This window comes from Nothobranchius furzeri, chromosome 11, assembly GCF_043380555.1.
Source record: "Nothobranchius furzeri strain GRZ-AD chromosome 11, NfurGRZ-RIMD1, whole genome shotgun sequence".
Taxonomy (NCBI): domain Eukaryota; kingdom Metazoa; phylum Chordata; class Actinopteri; order Cyprinodontiformes; family Nothobranchiidae; genus Nothobranchius; species Nothobranchius furzeri.
In genome coordinates this window covers 6,171,102-6,187,182 of record NC_091751.1, presented here as the reverse complement: position 1 = coordinate 6,187,182, position 16,081 = coordinate 6,171,102, and positions in this window count along the sequence as shown.

Genomic DNA, 16,081 nt, shown 5'->3' with positions numbered 1-16,081 from the left:
AACAACAAAAAGGAAGGGAGTCATTAGCACTTATGGTTTTTAAATGGCACCCAGAATTGTGTTGCACGAAGCACAATTTCACATCATTCTGGGTTCATTTGTGTGAAAACAACGTCCAATCAGGCTGAAACGTTACAGGAAGGTAGAATCTATTGAGTTGTAAGTGATCTGAACGTTTCATGATGATAGCACTTTCCTAAGGGGGTCAAACCATGTCCCAAAGGTCACCGGATCTGGTGTCAATTTAAAGAAGTAGTCCAGTTACACATTTGTGGGCTTATAACTTGGCTTCTGAATGTCCTAGAGAGATCAGGTTTGTTTTAGTGTACTCCAATCAACAGCCCCTACAACCACAAAAAGGAATGGAGTCATTAGCACTTATGGTTTGTAAATGGCACACAGAATTATGTTGCACGAAGCACAATTTCACATCATTCTGGGTCCATTTGTGTGAAAACAAGGTCCAATCAGGCTGAAACGTTACAGGAAGGTAGAATCTATTGAGTTGTAAGTGATCTAAACGTTTCATGATGATAGCACTTTCCTAAGGGGGCCAAACCATGTCCCAAAGGCCACCGGATCTGGTGTCAATTTAAAGAAGTAGTTCAGTTACACATTTGTGGGCTTATAACTTGGCTTCTGAATGTCCTAGAGAGATCAGGTTTGTTTTAGTGTACTCCAATCAACAGCCCCTACAACCACAAAAAGGAATGGAGTCATTAGCACTTACGGTTTGTAAATGGCACCCAGAATTATGTTGCACGAAGCACAATTTCACATCATTCTGGGTTCATTTGTGTGAAAACAAGGTCCAATCAGGCTGAAACGCTACAAGAAGGTAGAATCTATTGAGTTGTAAGTGATCTGAACGTTTCAAGATGATCGCACATTCCTATAGGGGGTCAAACCATGTCCCAAAGGTCACCGGGCCTGGTGTCACTTTAAAGAAGTAGTCCAGTTACACATTTGTGGGCTTATAACTTGGCTTCTGAATTTCCTAGAGAAATCAGGTTTGTTTTAGTGTAATCCAATCAACAGCCCCTACAACCACAAAAAGGAATGGAGTCATTAGCACTTATGGTTTGTAAATGGCACCCCGAATTATGTCGCACAAAGCACAATTTCACATCATTCTGGGTTCATTTGTGTGAAAACAAGGTCCAATCAGGCTGAAACGTTACATGAAGGTAGAATCTATTGAGTTGTAAGTGATCTGAATGTTTCATGATGATAGCACTTTCCTAAGGGGGTCAAACCATGTCCCAAAGGTCACCGGGCCTGGTGTCACTTTAAAGAAGTAGTCCGTTTACACATTTGAGGGCATATAACTTGGCTTCATATGTCCTAGAGAGATCAGGTTTGTTTTAGTGTACTCCAATCAACAGCCCCTACAACCTCAAAAAGGAATGGAGTCATTAGCACTTATGGTTTTTAAATGGCACCCAGAATTATAATGCACGAAGCACAATTTCACATCATTCTGGGTTCATTTGTGTGAAAACAAGGTCCAATCAGGCTGAAATGTTACAGGAAGGTAGAATCTATTGAGTTGTAAGTGATCTGAACGTTTCATGATGATAGCACTTTCCTATAGGGGGTCAAACCATGTCCCAAAGGTCACCGGGCCTGTTGTCACTTTAAAGAAGCAGTCCAGTTACACCTTTGTGGGCTTATAACTTGGCTTCTGAATGTCCTAGAGAGGTTAGGTTTGTTTTAGTGTTATCCAATCAACAGCCCCTACAACCACAAAAAGGAATGGAGTCATTAGCACTTATGGTTTGTAAATGGCACCCAGAATTATGTTGCACGAAGCTCAATTTCACATCATTCTGGGTTCATTTCTGTGAAAACAAGGTCAAATCAGGCTGAAAGGTTCACGGAAGGTAGAATCTATTGAGTTGTAAGTGATCTGAACGTTTCTTGATGATAGCACTTTCCTAAGGGGGTCAAACCATGTCCCAAAGGTCACCGGATCTGGTGTCAATTTAAAGAAGTAGTCCAGTTACACCTTTGTGGGCTTATAACTTGGCTTCTGAATGTCCTAGAGAGATCAGGTTTGTTTTAGTATACTCCAATCAACAGCCCCTACAACCACAAAAAGGAATGGCGTCATTAGCACTTATGGTTTGTAAATGGCACCCAGAATTATGTTGCACGAAGCACAATTTCACATGATTCTGGGTTCATTTGTGTGAAAACAAGGTCCAATCAGGCTGAAACGCTACAAGAAGGTAGAATCTATTGAGTTGTAAGTGATCTGAACGTTTCAAGATGATCGCACATTCCTATAGGGGGTAAAACCATGTCCCAAAGGTCACCGGGCCTGGTGTCACTTTAAAGAAGTAGTCCAGTTACACATTTGTGGGCTTATAACTTGGCTTCTGAATGTCCTAGAGAGATCAGGTTTGTTTTAGTGTACTCCAATCAACAGCCCCTACAACCACAAAAAGGAATGGAGTCATTAGCACTTATGGTTTGTAAATGGCACCCAGAATTATGTTGCACGAAGCACAATTTCACATCATTCTGGGTCCATTTGTGTGAAAACAAGGTCCAATCAGGCTGAAACGTTACAGGAAGGTAGAATCTATTGAGTTGTAAGTGATCTAAACGTTTCATGATGATAGCACTTTCCTAAGGGGGCCAAACCATGTCCCAAAGGTCACCGGATCTGGTGTCAATTTAAAGAAGTAGTTCAGTTACACATTTGTGGGCTTATAACTTGGCTTCTGAATGTCCTAGAGAGATCAGGTTTGTTTTAGTGTACTCCAATCAACAGCCCCTACAACCACAAAAAGGAATGGAGTCATTAGCACTTACGGTTTGTAAATGGCATCCAGAATTATGTTGCACGAAGCACAATTTCACATCATTCTGGGTTCATTTGTGTGAAAACAAGGTCCAATCAGGCTGAAACGCTACAAGAAGGTAGAATCTATTGAGTTGTAAGTGATCTGAACGTTTCAAGATGATCGCACATTCCTATAGGGGGTCAAACCATGTCCCAAAGGTCACCGGGCCTGGTGTCACTTTAAAGAAGTAGTCCAGTTACACCTTTGTGGGCTTATAACTTGGCTTCTGAATGTCCTAGAGAGGTTAGGTTTGTTTTAGTGTTCTCCAATCAACAGCCCCTACAACCACAAAAAGGAATGGAGTCATTAGCACTTATGGTTTGTAAATGGCACCCCGAATTATGTCGCACGAAGCACAATTTCACATCATTCTGGGTTCATTTGTGTGAAAACAAGGTCCAATCAGGCTGAAACGTTACAGGAAGGTAGAATCTATTGAGTTGTAAGTGATCTGAATGTTTCATGATGATAGCACTTTCCTAAGGGGGTCAAACCATGTCCCAAAGGTCACCGGATCTGGTGTCAATTTAAAGAAGTAGTCCAGTTACACCTTTGTGGACTTATAACTTGGCTTCTGAATGTCCTAGAGAGATCAGGTTTCGTCTTCGTCTTCGTCTTCGTCTTCCTCCGCTTATCCGGGTCCGGGTCGCGGGGGCAGCATCCCAATTAGGGAGCTCCAGGCCGTCCTCTCCCCGGCCTTGTCCACCAGCTCCTCCGGCAGGACCCCAAGGCGTTCCCGGACCAGATTGGAGATGTAACCTCTCCAACGTGTCCTGGGTCGACCCGGGGGCCTTCTGCCGGCAGGACATGCCCGAAACACCTCCCCGGGGAGGCGTCCAGGAGGGATCCTGACCAGATGCCCAAACCACCTCAACTGGCTCCTTTCGATCCGGAGGAGCAGCGGTTCTACTCCGAGTCCCTCCCGAATGTCCGAGCTCCTCACCCTATCTCTAAGGCTGAGCCCGGCCACCCTACGGAGGAAACTCATTTCGGCCGCTTGTATCCGCGATCTCGTTCTTTCGGTCATTACCCAAAGCTCATGACCATAGGTGAGGATTGGGACGTAGATCGACCGGTAAATCGAGAGCCTGGCTTTCTGGCTCAGCTCCCTCTTCCCCATGACAGATCGGCTCAGCGTCCGCATCACTGCAGACCCCGAACCAATCCGCCTGTCGATCTCCCGATCCCTCCTACCCTCACTCGTGAACAAGACCCCGAGATACTTAAACTCCTCCACTTGAGGTAGGACCTCTCCCCCGACCCGGAGGTGGCAAGCCACCCTTTTCCGGTCGAGAACCATGGTCTCAGATTTGGAGGTGCTGATCCTCATCCCAGCCGCTTCACATTCGGCCGCGAACCTACCCAGCAAGAGCTGAAGGTCAGAGCTGGATGAAGCTAGGAGGACCACATCATCCGCAAAAAGCAGAGACGAGATTCTCCTGCCACCAAACTCGACACACTCCACACCACGGCTGCGTCTAGAAATTCTGTCCATAAAAGTGATGAACAGAACCGGTGACAAAGGGCAGCCCTGGCGGAGTCCAACCCTCACTGGGAACAGGTCCGACTTACTACCGGCTATGCGGACCAAACTCACGCTCCTCTGGTAAAGGGACTGAATGGCCCTTAACAGAAAGCCACCCACCCCATACTCCTGGAGCGTCCCCCACAGGGTGCCCCTGGGGACACGGTCATAAGCCTTCTCCAAATCCACAAAGCACATGTGGATTGGTTGGGCAAACTCCCATGCCCCCTCCATCACCCTTGCAAGGGTATAGAGCTGGTCCTCAGTTCCACGGCCAGGACGAAAACCACATTACTCCTCCTCTATCTGAGATTCAACTATCGATCGGACCCTCCTCTCCAGTACCTTGGAGTAGACCTTTCCAGGGAGGCTGAGGTGTGTGATCCCCCTATAGTTGGTACACACCCTCAGGTCACCCTTCTTAAAGATGGGGACCACCACCCCGGTCTGCCACTCCCTAGGAACTGTCAGCACTCGGTCTGACTGAGCGCCTCCAGGAGAGAGGGCCAAGCAAGACGCGCCCCGAGGAGCGTCTTGCCACATGTCAACGAAGGGTCTGACAGAGGGCCTCAAGGAGAGAAGCCCAAGCAAGACGCGCTCCGAGGAGCGTCTTGCCACATGTCAGCACTAGGACTGACTGAGCGCCTCCAGGAGAGAGGCCCAAGCAAGATGCGCCCCGAGGAGCGTCTTGCCACATGTCATCACTGGGTCTGACTGAGCGCCTCCAGGAGAGAGGCCCAAGCAAGACGCGCCCCGAGGAGCGTCTTGCCACATGACAACGAAGGGTCTGACTGAGGGCCTCCAGGAGAGAAGCCCAAGCAAGACGCGCCCCGAGGAGCGTCTTGCCACATGTCAGCAAAAGGTCTGACTGAGCGCCTCCAGGAGAGAGGCCCAAGCAAGACGCGCCCCGAGGAGCGTCTTGCCACATGTCATCACTGTGTCTGACTGAGCGCCTCCAGGAGAGAGGCCCAAGCAAGAAACGCCCAAAGAGCCTCTTGACACATGTCAACACTGGGTCTGACTGTTCGCCTCCCCAGGAGAGAGGCCCAAGCAAGACGCGCCCCGAGGAGCGTCTTGCCACATGTCAACGAAGGGTCTGACAGAGGGCCTCAAGGAGAGAAGCCCAAGCAAGACGCGCTCCGAGGAGCGTCTTGCCACATGTCAGCACTAGGACTGACTGAGCGCCTCCAGGAGAGAGGCCAAAGCAAGATGCGCCCCGAGGAGCGTCTTGCCACATGTCATCACTGGGTCTGACTGAGCGCCTCCAGGAGAGAGGCCCAAGAAAGACGCGCCCCGAGGAGCGTCTTGCCACATGACAACGAAGGGTCTGACTGAGGGCCTCCAGGAGAGAAGCCCAAGCAAGACGCGCCCCGAGGAGCGTCTTGCCACATGTCAGCAAAAGGTCTGACTGAGCGCCTCCAGGAGAGAGGCCCAAGCAAGACGCGCCCCGAGGAGCGTCTTGCCACATGTCATCACTGGGTCTGACTGAGCGCCTCCAGGAGAGAGGCCCAAGCAAGAAACGCCCAAAGAGCCTCTTGACACATGTCAACACTGGGTCTGACTGATCGCCTCCCCAGGAGAGAGGCCCAAGCAAGACGCGCCCCGAGGAGCGTCTTGCCACATGTCAACAATGGGTCTGACTGAGGGCCTCCAGGAGAGAAGCCCAAGCAAGACGCGCCCCAAGGAGCATCATGCCACATGTCAGCACTCGGTCTGACTGAGCGCCTCCAGGAGAGAGGCCCAAGCAAGACGTGCCCCGAGGAGCATCTTGCCACATGTCAACAATGGGTCTGACTGAGCTTCTCCAGGAGAGAGGCCCAAGCAAGAAGCGCCCCGAGGAGCATCTTGCCACGTGTCAACACTGGGTCTGATTGAGGGCCTTCTGGAGAGAGGCCCAAGCAAGACGCGCCCCGAGGAGCGTCTTGCCACATGTGAACACTGGGTCTGACTGAGCGCCTCAAGGAGAGAGGCCCAAGCAAGACGCGCCCCGAGGAGCGTCTTGCCACATGTCAGCACTCGGTCTTACTGAGCGCCTCCAGGAGAGAGGCCCAAATGAGACGCGCCCCGAGGAGCGTCTTGCCACATGTCAACAATGGGTCTGACTGAGGGCCTCCAGGAGAGAAGCCCAAGCAAGATGCGCCCCGAGGAGCGTCTTGCCACATGTCATCACTCGTTCTGACTGAGCGCCTCCAGGAGAGAGGCCCAAGCAAGACGGGCCCCGAGGAGCGTCTTGACACATGTCAGCACTCGGTCTGACTGAGCGCCTCCAGGAGAGAGGCCCAAGCAAGACGCGCCCCGAGGAGCATCTTGACACATGTCTCCTCTGGGTCTGACTGAGCGCCTCCAGGAGAGAGGCCCAAGCAAGACGTGCCCCGAGGAGCGTCTTGCCACATGTCAACACTGGGTCTGACTGAGTGCCTCCATGAGAGAAGCCCCACTAAGACGTGCCCCGAGGAGCATCTTGCCACATGTCAACACTGGGTCTGACTGAGAACCTCCAGGAGAGAGGCCCAAGCAAGACGCGCCCCGAGGAGCGTCTTGCCACGTGTCAACACTGGGTCTGACTGAGCGCCTCCAGGAGAGAGGCCCAAGCAAGACGTGCCCCGAGGAGCGTCTTGCCACATGTCAACAATGGGTCTGACTGAGGGCCTCCAGGAGAGAAGCCCAAGCAAGAAGCGCAACGAGGAGCGTCTTGCCACATGTCAACACTGGGTCTGACTGAGCGCCTCCAGGAGAGAGGCCCAAGCAAGACGCGCCCCGAGGAGCGTCTTGCCACATGTCATCACTGGGTCTGACTGAGCGCCTCCAGGAGAGAGGCCCAAGCAAGAAACGCCCAAAGAGCCTCTTGACACATGTCAACACTGGGTCTGACTGATCGCCTCCCCAGGAGAGAGGCCCAAGCAAGACGCGCCCCGAGGAGCGTCTTACCACATGTCAACAATGGGTCTGACTGAGGGCCTCCAGGAGAGAAGCCCAAGCAAGATGCGCCCCAAGGAGCATCATGCCACATGTAAGCACTCGGTCTGACTGAGCGCCTCCAGGAGAGAGGCCCAAGCAAGACGTGCCCCGAGGAGCATCTTGCCACATGTCAACACTGGGTCTGACTGAGCGCCTCCAGGAGAGAGGCCCAAGCAAGACGTGCCCCGAGGAGCGTCTTGCCACATGTCAACAATGGGTCTGACTGAGGGCCTCCAGGAGAGAAGCCCAAGCAAGAAGCGCAACGAGGAGCGTCTTGCCACATGTCAACACTGGGTCTGACTGAGCGCCTCCAGGAGAGAGGCCCAAGCAAGACGCGCCCCGAGGAGCGTCTTGCCACATGTCATCACTGGGTCTGACTGAGCGCCTCCAGGAGAGAGGCCCAAGCAAGAAACGCCCAAAGAGCCTCTTGACACATGTCAACACTGGGTCTGACTGATCGCCTCCCCAGGAGAGAGGCCCAAGCAAGACGCGCCCCGAGGAGCGTCTTACCACATGTCAACAATGGGTCTGACTGAGGGCCTCCAGGAGAGAAGCCCAAGCAAGATGCGCCCCAAGGAGCATCATGCCACATGTAAGCACTCGGTCTGACTGAGCGCCTCCAGGAGAGAGGCCCAAGCAAGACGTGCCCCGAGGAGCATCTTGCCACATGTCAACAATGGGTCTGACTGAGCTTCTCCAGGAGAGAGGCCCAAGCAAGAAGCGCCCCGAGGAGCATCTTGCCACGTGTCAACACTGGGTCTGATTGAGGGCCTTCTGGAGAGAGGCCCAAGCAAGACGCGCCCCGAGGAGCGTCTTGCCACATGTGAACACTGGGTCTGACTGAGCGCCTCAAGGAGAGAGGCCCAAGCAAGACGCGCCCCGAGGAGCGTCTTGCCACATGTCAGCACTCGGTCTTACTGAGCGCCTCCAGGAGAGAGGCCCAAATGAGACGCGCCCCGAGGAGCGTCTTGCCACATGTCAACAATGGGTCTTACTGAGGGCCTCCAGGAGAGAAGCCCAAGCAAGACGCACCCCGAGGAGCGTCTTGCCACATGTCAGCAAAAGGTCTGAATAAGCGCCTCCAGGAGAGAGGCCCAAGCAAGACGCGCCCCGAGGAGCATCTTGACACATGTCTCCTCTGGGTCTGACTGAGCGCCTCCAGGAGAGAGGCCCAAGCAAGACGTGCCCCGAGGAGCGTCTTGCCACATGTCAACACTGGGTCTGACTGAGTGCCTCCATGAGAGAAGCCCCAGCAAGACGTGCCCCGAGGAGCATCTTGCCACATGTCAACACTGGGTCTGACTGAGAACCTCCAGGAGAGAGGCCCAAGCAAGACGCGCCCCGAGGAGCGTCTTGCCACATGTCATCACTGGGTCTGACTGAGCGCCTCCAGGAGAGAGGCCCAAGCAAGACGCGCCCCGAGGAGCGTCTTGCCACATGTCATCACTGGGTCTGACTGAGCGCCTCCAGGAGAGAGGCCCAAGCAAGAAACGCCCAAAGAGCCTCTTGACACATGTCAACACTGGGTCTGACTGATCGCCTCCCCAGGAGAGAGGCCCAAGCAAGACGCGCCCCGATGAGCGTCTTGCCACATGTCAACAATGGGTCTGACTGAGGGCCTCCAGGAGAGAAGCCCAAGCAAGACGCGCCCCAAGGAGCATCATGCCACATGTCAGCACTCGGTCTGACTGAGCGCCTCCAGGAGAGAGGCCCAAGCAAGACGTGCCCCGAGGAGCATCTTGCCACATGTCAACAATGGGTCTGACTGAGCTTCTCCAGGAGAGAGGCCCAAGCAAGAAGCGCCTCGAGGAGCATCTTGCCACGTGTCAACACTGGGTCTGATTGAGGGCCTCCAGGAGAGAAGCCCAAGCAAGACGCGCCCCGAGGAGCGTCTTGCCACATGTGAACACTGGGTCTGACTGAGCGCCTCAAGGAGAGAGGCCCAAGCAAGACGCGCCCCGAGGAGCGTCTTGCCACATGTCAGTACTCGGTCTTACTGAGCGCCTCCAGGAGAGAGGCCCAAATGAGACGCGCCCCGAGGAGCGTCTTACCACATGTCAACAATGGGGCTGACTGAGGGCCACCAGGAGAGAAGCCCAAGCAAGATGCGCCCCGAGGAGCGTCTTGCCACATGTCATCACTCGTTCTGACTGAGCGCCTCCAGGAGAGAGGCCCAAGCAAGACGTGCCCCGAGGAGCATCTTGACACATGTCTCCTCTGGGTCTGACTGAGCGCCTCCAGGAGAGAGGCCCAAGCAAGACGTGCCCCGAGGAGCGTCTTGCCACATGTCAACACTGGGTCTGACTGAGTGCCTCCATGAGAGAAGCCCCAGCAAGACGTGCCCCGAGGAGCATCTTGCCACATGTCAAAACTGGGTCTGACTGAGAACCTCCAGGAGAGAGGCCCAAGCAAGACGCGACCCGAGGAGCGTCTTGCCACGTGTCAACACTGGGTCTGACTGAGCGCCTCCAGGAGAGAGGCCCAAGCAAGACGTGCCCCGAGGAGCGTTCTTGCCACATGTCAACAATGGGTCTGACTGAGGGCCTCCAGGAGAGAAGCCCAAGCAAGACGCGCCCCGAGGAGCGTCTTGCCACATGTCAGCACTGGGTCTGATTGAGGGCCTTCTGGAGAGAGGCCCAAGAAAGACGCGCCCCGAGGAGCGTCTTGCCACATGTCAACAATGGGTCTGACTGAGGGCCTCCAGGAGAGAAGCCCAAGCAAGACGCGCCCCGAGGAGCGTCTTGCCACATGTCAGCACTCGGTCTGACTGAGCGCCTCCAGGAGAGAGGCCCAAGCAAGACGTGCCCCGAGGAGCGTCTTGCCACATTTCAACACTGGGTCTGACTGAGCGCCTCCAGGAGAGAGGCCCAAGCAAGACGCACTCCGAGGAGCGTCTTGCCACATGTGAACACTGGGTCTTACTGAGCGCCTCCAGGAGAGAGGCCCAAGCAAGACGCGCCCGGAGGAGCGTCTTGCCACATGTCAGCACTCGGTCTGACTGAGCGCCTCCAGGAGAGAGGCCCAAGCAAGATGCGCCCCGAGGAGCATCTTGACACATGTCTCCTCTGGGTCTGACTGAGCGCCTCCAGGAGAGAGGCCCAAGCAAGACGTGCCCCGAGGAGCGTCTTGCCACTTGTCAACACTGGGTCTGACTGAGTGCCTCCATGAGAGAAGCCCCAGCAAGACGCGCCCCGAGGAGCATCTTGCCACATGTCAACACTGGGTCTGACTGAGAACCTCCAGGAGAGAGGCCCAAGCAAGACGCGCCCCGAGGAGCGTCTTGCCACATGTCAACACTGGGTCTGACTGAGCGCCTCCAGGAGAGAGGCCCAAGCAAGACGCGCCCCGAGGAGCGTCTTGTCACATGTCACTACTCGGTCTGACTGAGCGCCTCCAGGAGAGAGGCCCAAGCAAGACGTGCCCCGAGGAGCGTCTTGCCACATGTCAACAATGGGTTTGACTGAGGGCCTCCAGGAGAGAAGCCCAAGCAAGAAGCGCCCCGAGGAGCGTCTTGCCACATGTCAACACTGGGTATGACTGAGCGCCTCCAGGAGAGAGGCCCAAGCAAGACACGCCCCGAGGAGCGTCTTGACACATGTCAACACTGGGTCTGACTGAGGGCCTCCATGAGAGAAGCCCAAGCAAGACGCGCCCCGAGGAGAGTGTTGCCACATGTCAACACTGGGTCTGACAGAGGGCATCCAGGAGATAGGCCCAAGCAATACGCGCCCCGAGGAGCGTCTTGCCACACTTCACCACTGGGTCTGACTGAGCGCCTCCAGGAGAGAGGCCCAAGCAAGACGCGCCCCGAGGAGCGTCTTGTCACATGTCACTACTCGGTCTGACTGAGCGCCTCCAGGAGAGAGGCCCAAGCAAGACGCGCCCCGAGGAGCGTCTTGCCACATGTCAACAATGGGTCTGACTGAGGGCCTCCAGGAGAGAAGCCCAAGCAAGACGCGCCCCGAGGAGCTTCTTGCCACATGTCAGCACTCGGTCTGACTGAGCGCCTCCAAGAGAGAGGCCCAAGCAAGACGCGCCCCGAGGAGCGTCTTGACACATGTCAACACTGGGTCTGACAGAGGGCCTCCATGAGAGAGGCCCAAGCAAGACGCGCCCCGAGGAGTGTCTTGCCACATGTCAACACTGGGTCTGACTGAGCGCCTCCAGGAGAGAGGCCCAAGCAAGATGCGCCCCGAGGAGCATCTTGCCACGTGTCAACACTGGGTCTGACTTAGCGCCTCCAGGAGAGAGGCCCAAGCAAGATGCGCCCCGAGGAGCGTCTTGCCACATGTCACCACTGGGTCTGACTGAGCTCCTCCAGGAGAGAGGCCCAAGCAAGACGTGCCCCGAGGAGCGTCTTGCCACATGTCACTACTCGGTCTAACTGAGCGCCTCCTGGAGAGAGGTCCAAGCAAGACGCGCCCCGAGGAGCGTCTTGCCACATGTCACTACTCGGTCTGACTGAGCGCCTCCAGGAGAGAGGCCCAAGCAAGACGTGCACGGAGGAGCGTCTTGCCACATGTCAACAATGGGTCTGACTGAGGGCCTCCAGGAGAGAAGCCCAAATAAGACGCGCCCCGAGGAGCGAGTTGCCACATGTCAACAATGGGTCTGACTGAGGGCCTCCAGGAGAGAAGCCCAAGCAAGACGCGCCCCGAGGAGCGTCTTGCCACATGTCAGCACTCGGTCTGACTGAGCGCCTCCAGGAGAGAGGCCCAAGCAAGACGTGCCCCGAGGAGCGTCTTGCCACATGTCAACACTGGGTCTGACTGAGTGCCTCCATGAGAGAAGCCCCAGCAAGACGTGCCCCGAGGAGCATCTTGCCACATGTCAAAACTGGGTCTGACTGAGAACCTCCAGGAGAGAGGCCCAAGCAAGACGCGACCCGAGGAGCGTCTTGCCACGTGTCAACACTGGGTCTGACTGAGCGCCTCCAGGAGAGAGGCCCAAGCAAGACGTGCCCCGAGGAGCGTTCTTGCCACATGTCAACAATGGGTCTGACTGAGGGCCTCCAGGAGAGAAGCCCAAGCAAGACGCGCCCCGAGGAGCGTCTTGCCACATGTCAGCACTGGGTCTGATTGAGGGCCTTCTGGAGAGAGGCCCAAGAAAGACGCGCCCCGAGGAGCGTCTTGCCACATGTCAACAATGGGTCTGACTGAGGGCCTCCAGGAGAGAAGCCCAAGCAAGACGCGCCCCGAGGAGCGTCTTGCCACATGTCAGCACTCGGTCTGACTGAGCGCCTCCAGGAGAGAGGCCCAAGCAAGACGTGCCCCGAGGAGCGTCTTGCCACATTTCAACACTGGGTCTGACTGAGCGCCTCCAGGAGAGAGGCCCAAGCAAGACGCACTCCGAGGAGCGTCTTGCCACATGTGAACACTGGGTCTTACTGAGCGCCTCCAGGAGAGAGGCCCAAGCAAGACGCGCCCGGAGGAGCGTCTTGCCACATGTCAGCACTCGGTCTGACTGAGCGCCTCCAGGAGAGAGGCCCAAGCAAGATGCGCCCCGAGGAGCATCTTGACACATGTCTCCTCTGGGTCTGACTGAGCGCCTCCAGGAGAGAGGCCCAAGCAAGACGTGCCCCGAGGAGCGTCTTGCCACTTGTCAACACTGGGTCTGACTGAGTGCCTCCATGAGAGAAGCCCCAGCAAGACGCGCCCCGAGGAGCATCTTGCCACATGTCAACACTGGGTCTGACTGAGAACCTCCAGGAGAGAGGCCCAAGCAAGACGCGCCCCGAGGAGCGTCTTGCCACATGTCAACACTGGGTCTGACTGAGCGCCTCCAGGAGAGAGGCCCAAGCAAGACGCGCCCCGAGGAGCGTCTTGTCACATGTCACTACTCGGTCTGACTGAGCGCCTCCAGGAGAGAGGCCCAAGCAAGACGTGCCCCGAGGAGCGTCTTGCCACATGTCAACAATGGGTTTGACTGAGGGCCTCCAGGAGAGAAGCCCAAGCAAGAAGCGCCCCGAGGAGCGTCTTGCCACATGTCAACACTGGGTATGACTGAGCGCCTCCAGGAGAGAGGCCCAAGCAAGACACGCCCCGAGGAGCGTCTTGACACATGTCAACACTGGGTCTGACTGAGGGCCTCCATGAGAGAAGCCCAAGCAAGACGCGCCCCGAGGAGAGTGTTGCCACATGTCAACACTGGGTCTGACAGAGGGCATCCAGGAGATAGGCCCAAGCAATACGCGCCCCGAGGAGCGTCTTGCCACACTTCACCACTGGGTCTGACTGAGCGCCTCCAGGAGAGAGGCCCAAGCAAGACGCGCCCCGAGGAGCGTCTTGTCACATGTCACTACTCGGTCTGACTGAGCGCCTCCAGGAGAGAGGCCCAAGCAAGACGCGCCCCGAGGAGCGTCTTGCCACATGTCAACAATGGGTCTGACTGAGGGCCTCCAGGAGAGAAGCCCAAGCAAGACGCGCCCCGAGGAGCTTCTTGCCACATGTCAGCACTCGGTCTGACTGAGCGCCTCCAAGAGAGAGGCCCAAGCAAGACGCGCCCCGAGGAGCGTCTTGACACATGTCAACACTGGGTCTGACAGAGGGCCTCCATGAGAGAGGCCCAAGCAAGACGCGCCCCGAGGAGTGTCTTGCCACATGTCAACACTGGGTCTGACTGAGCGCCTCCAGGAGAGAGGCCCAAGCAAGATGCGCCCCGAGGAGCATCTTGCCACGTGTCAACACTGGGTCTGACTTAGCGCCTCCAGGAGAGAGGCCCAAGCAAGATGCGCCCCGAGGAGCGTCTTGCCACATGTCACCACTGGGTCTGACTGAGCTCCTCCAGGAGAGAGGCCCAAGCAAGACGTGCCCCGAGGAGCGTCTTGCCACATGTCACTACTCGGTCTAACTGAGCGCCTCCTGGAGAGAGGTCCAAGCAAGACGCGCCCCGAGGAGCGTCTTGCCACATGTCACTACTCGGTCTGACTGAGCGCCTCCAGGAGAGAGGCCCAAGCAAGACGTGCACGGAGGAGCGTCTTGCCACATGTCAACAATGGGTCTGACTGAGGGCCTCCAGGAGAGAAGCCCAAATAAGACGCGCCCCGAGGAGCGAGTTGCCACATGTCAACAATGGGTCTGACTGAGGGCCTCCAGGAGAGAAGCCCAAGCAAGACGCGCCCCGAGGAGCGTCTTGCCACATGTCAGCACTCGGACTGACTGAGCGCCTCCAGGAGAGAGGCCCAAGAAAGACGCGCCCCGAGGAGAGTCTTGCCACATGTCAACACTCGGTCTGACAGAGGGCATTCAGGAGACAGGCCCAAGCAATACGCGCCCCGAGGAGCGTCTTGCCACATGTCACCACTGGGTCTGAATGAGCGCCTCCAGGAAAGAGGCCCAACCAAGTCGCGCCCTGAGGAGTGTCTTGCCACATGCCAACACTGGTTCTTACTGAGCGCCTCCAGGAGAGAGGCCCAAGCAAGACGCGCCCCGAGGATTGTCTTGCCACGTGTCAACACTGGGTCTGACTGAGCGCCTCCAGGAGAGAGGCCCAAGCAAGACGCGCCCCGAGGAGCGTCTTTCCACGTTTCACCACTGGGTCTGACTGAGCGCCTCCAGGAGAGAGGCCCAAGCAAGACGCGCCCCGAGAAGCGTCTTGACACATGTCAACACTGGGTCTGACAGAGGGCCTCCAGGAGAGAGGCCCAAGCAAGAAGCGCCCCGAGGAGTGTCTTGCCACATGTCACTACTCAGTCTGACTGAGCGCCTCCAGGAGAGAGGCCCAAGCAAGACGCGCCCCGAGGAGCGTCTTGCCACATGTCAGCACTCGGTCCGACAGAGGGCCTCCAGGAGAGAGGCCCAAGCAAGACGCGCAAAGAGGAGCGTCTTGCCACATGTCAACAATGGGTCTGACTGAGGGCCTCCAGGAGAGAGGCCCAAGCAAGATGCGCCCGGAGGAGCGTCTTGCCACATGTCAACACTGGGTCTGAAAGAGGGCCTCCAGGAGAGAGGCCCAAGCAAGATGCGCCCCGAGGAGCGTCTTGCCACATGTCACCTCTGGTTCTGACTGAGCGCCTCCAGGAGAGAGGCCCAAGCAAGACGCGCCCCGAGGAGCGTCTTGTCACATGTCAACACTGGGTCTTTCTGAGCGCCTCCAGGAGAGAAGCCCAAGCAAGACGCGCCCCGAGGAGCGTCTTGCCACATGTCAGCACTCGGTCTGACTGAGCGCCTCCAGGAGAGAGGCCCAAGCAAGACGCGCCCCGAGGAGCGTCTTGCCACATGTCAACATGTCACCACTGGGCCTGAATGAGCGCCTCCAGGAGAGAGGCCCAAGCAACACGCGCCCCGAGGAGTGTCAGGCCACATGTCACTACTCAGTCTGACTGAGCGCCTCCAGGAGAGAGGCCCAAGCAAGACGCGCCCCGAGGAGCGTCTTGCCACATGTCAACAATGGGTCTTACTGAGGGCCTCCAGGAGAGAAGCCCAAGCAAGACGCGCCCCGAGGAGCTTCTTGCCACATGTCAGCACTCGGTCTGACTGAGCGCCTCCAGGAGAGAGGCCAAAGCAAGACGCGCCCCGAGGAGTGTCTTGACACATGTCAACACTGGGTCTGACAGAGGGCCTCCATGCGAGAGGCCCAAGCAAGACGCGCCCCGAGGAGTGTCTTGCCACATGTCAACACTGGGTCTGACAGAGGGCCTCCAGAAGAGAGGCCCAAGCAAGACGCGCCCCGAGGAGTGTCTTGCCACATGTCACCACTTGGTCTGACTGAGCGCCTCCAGGAGAGAGGCCCAAGCAACACGCGCCCC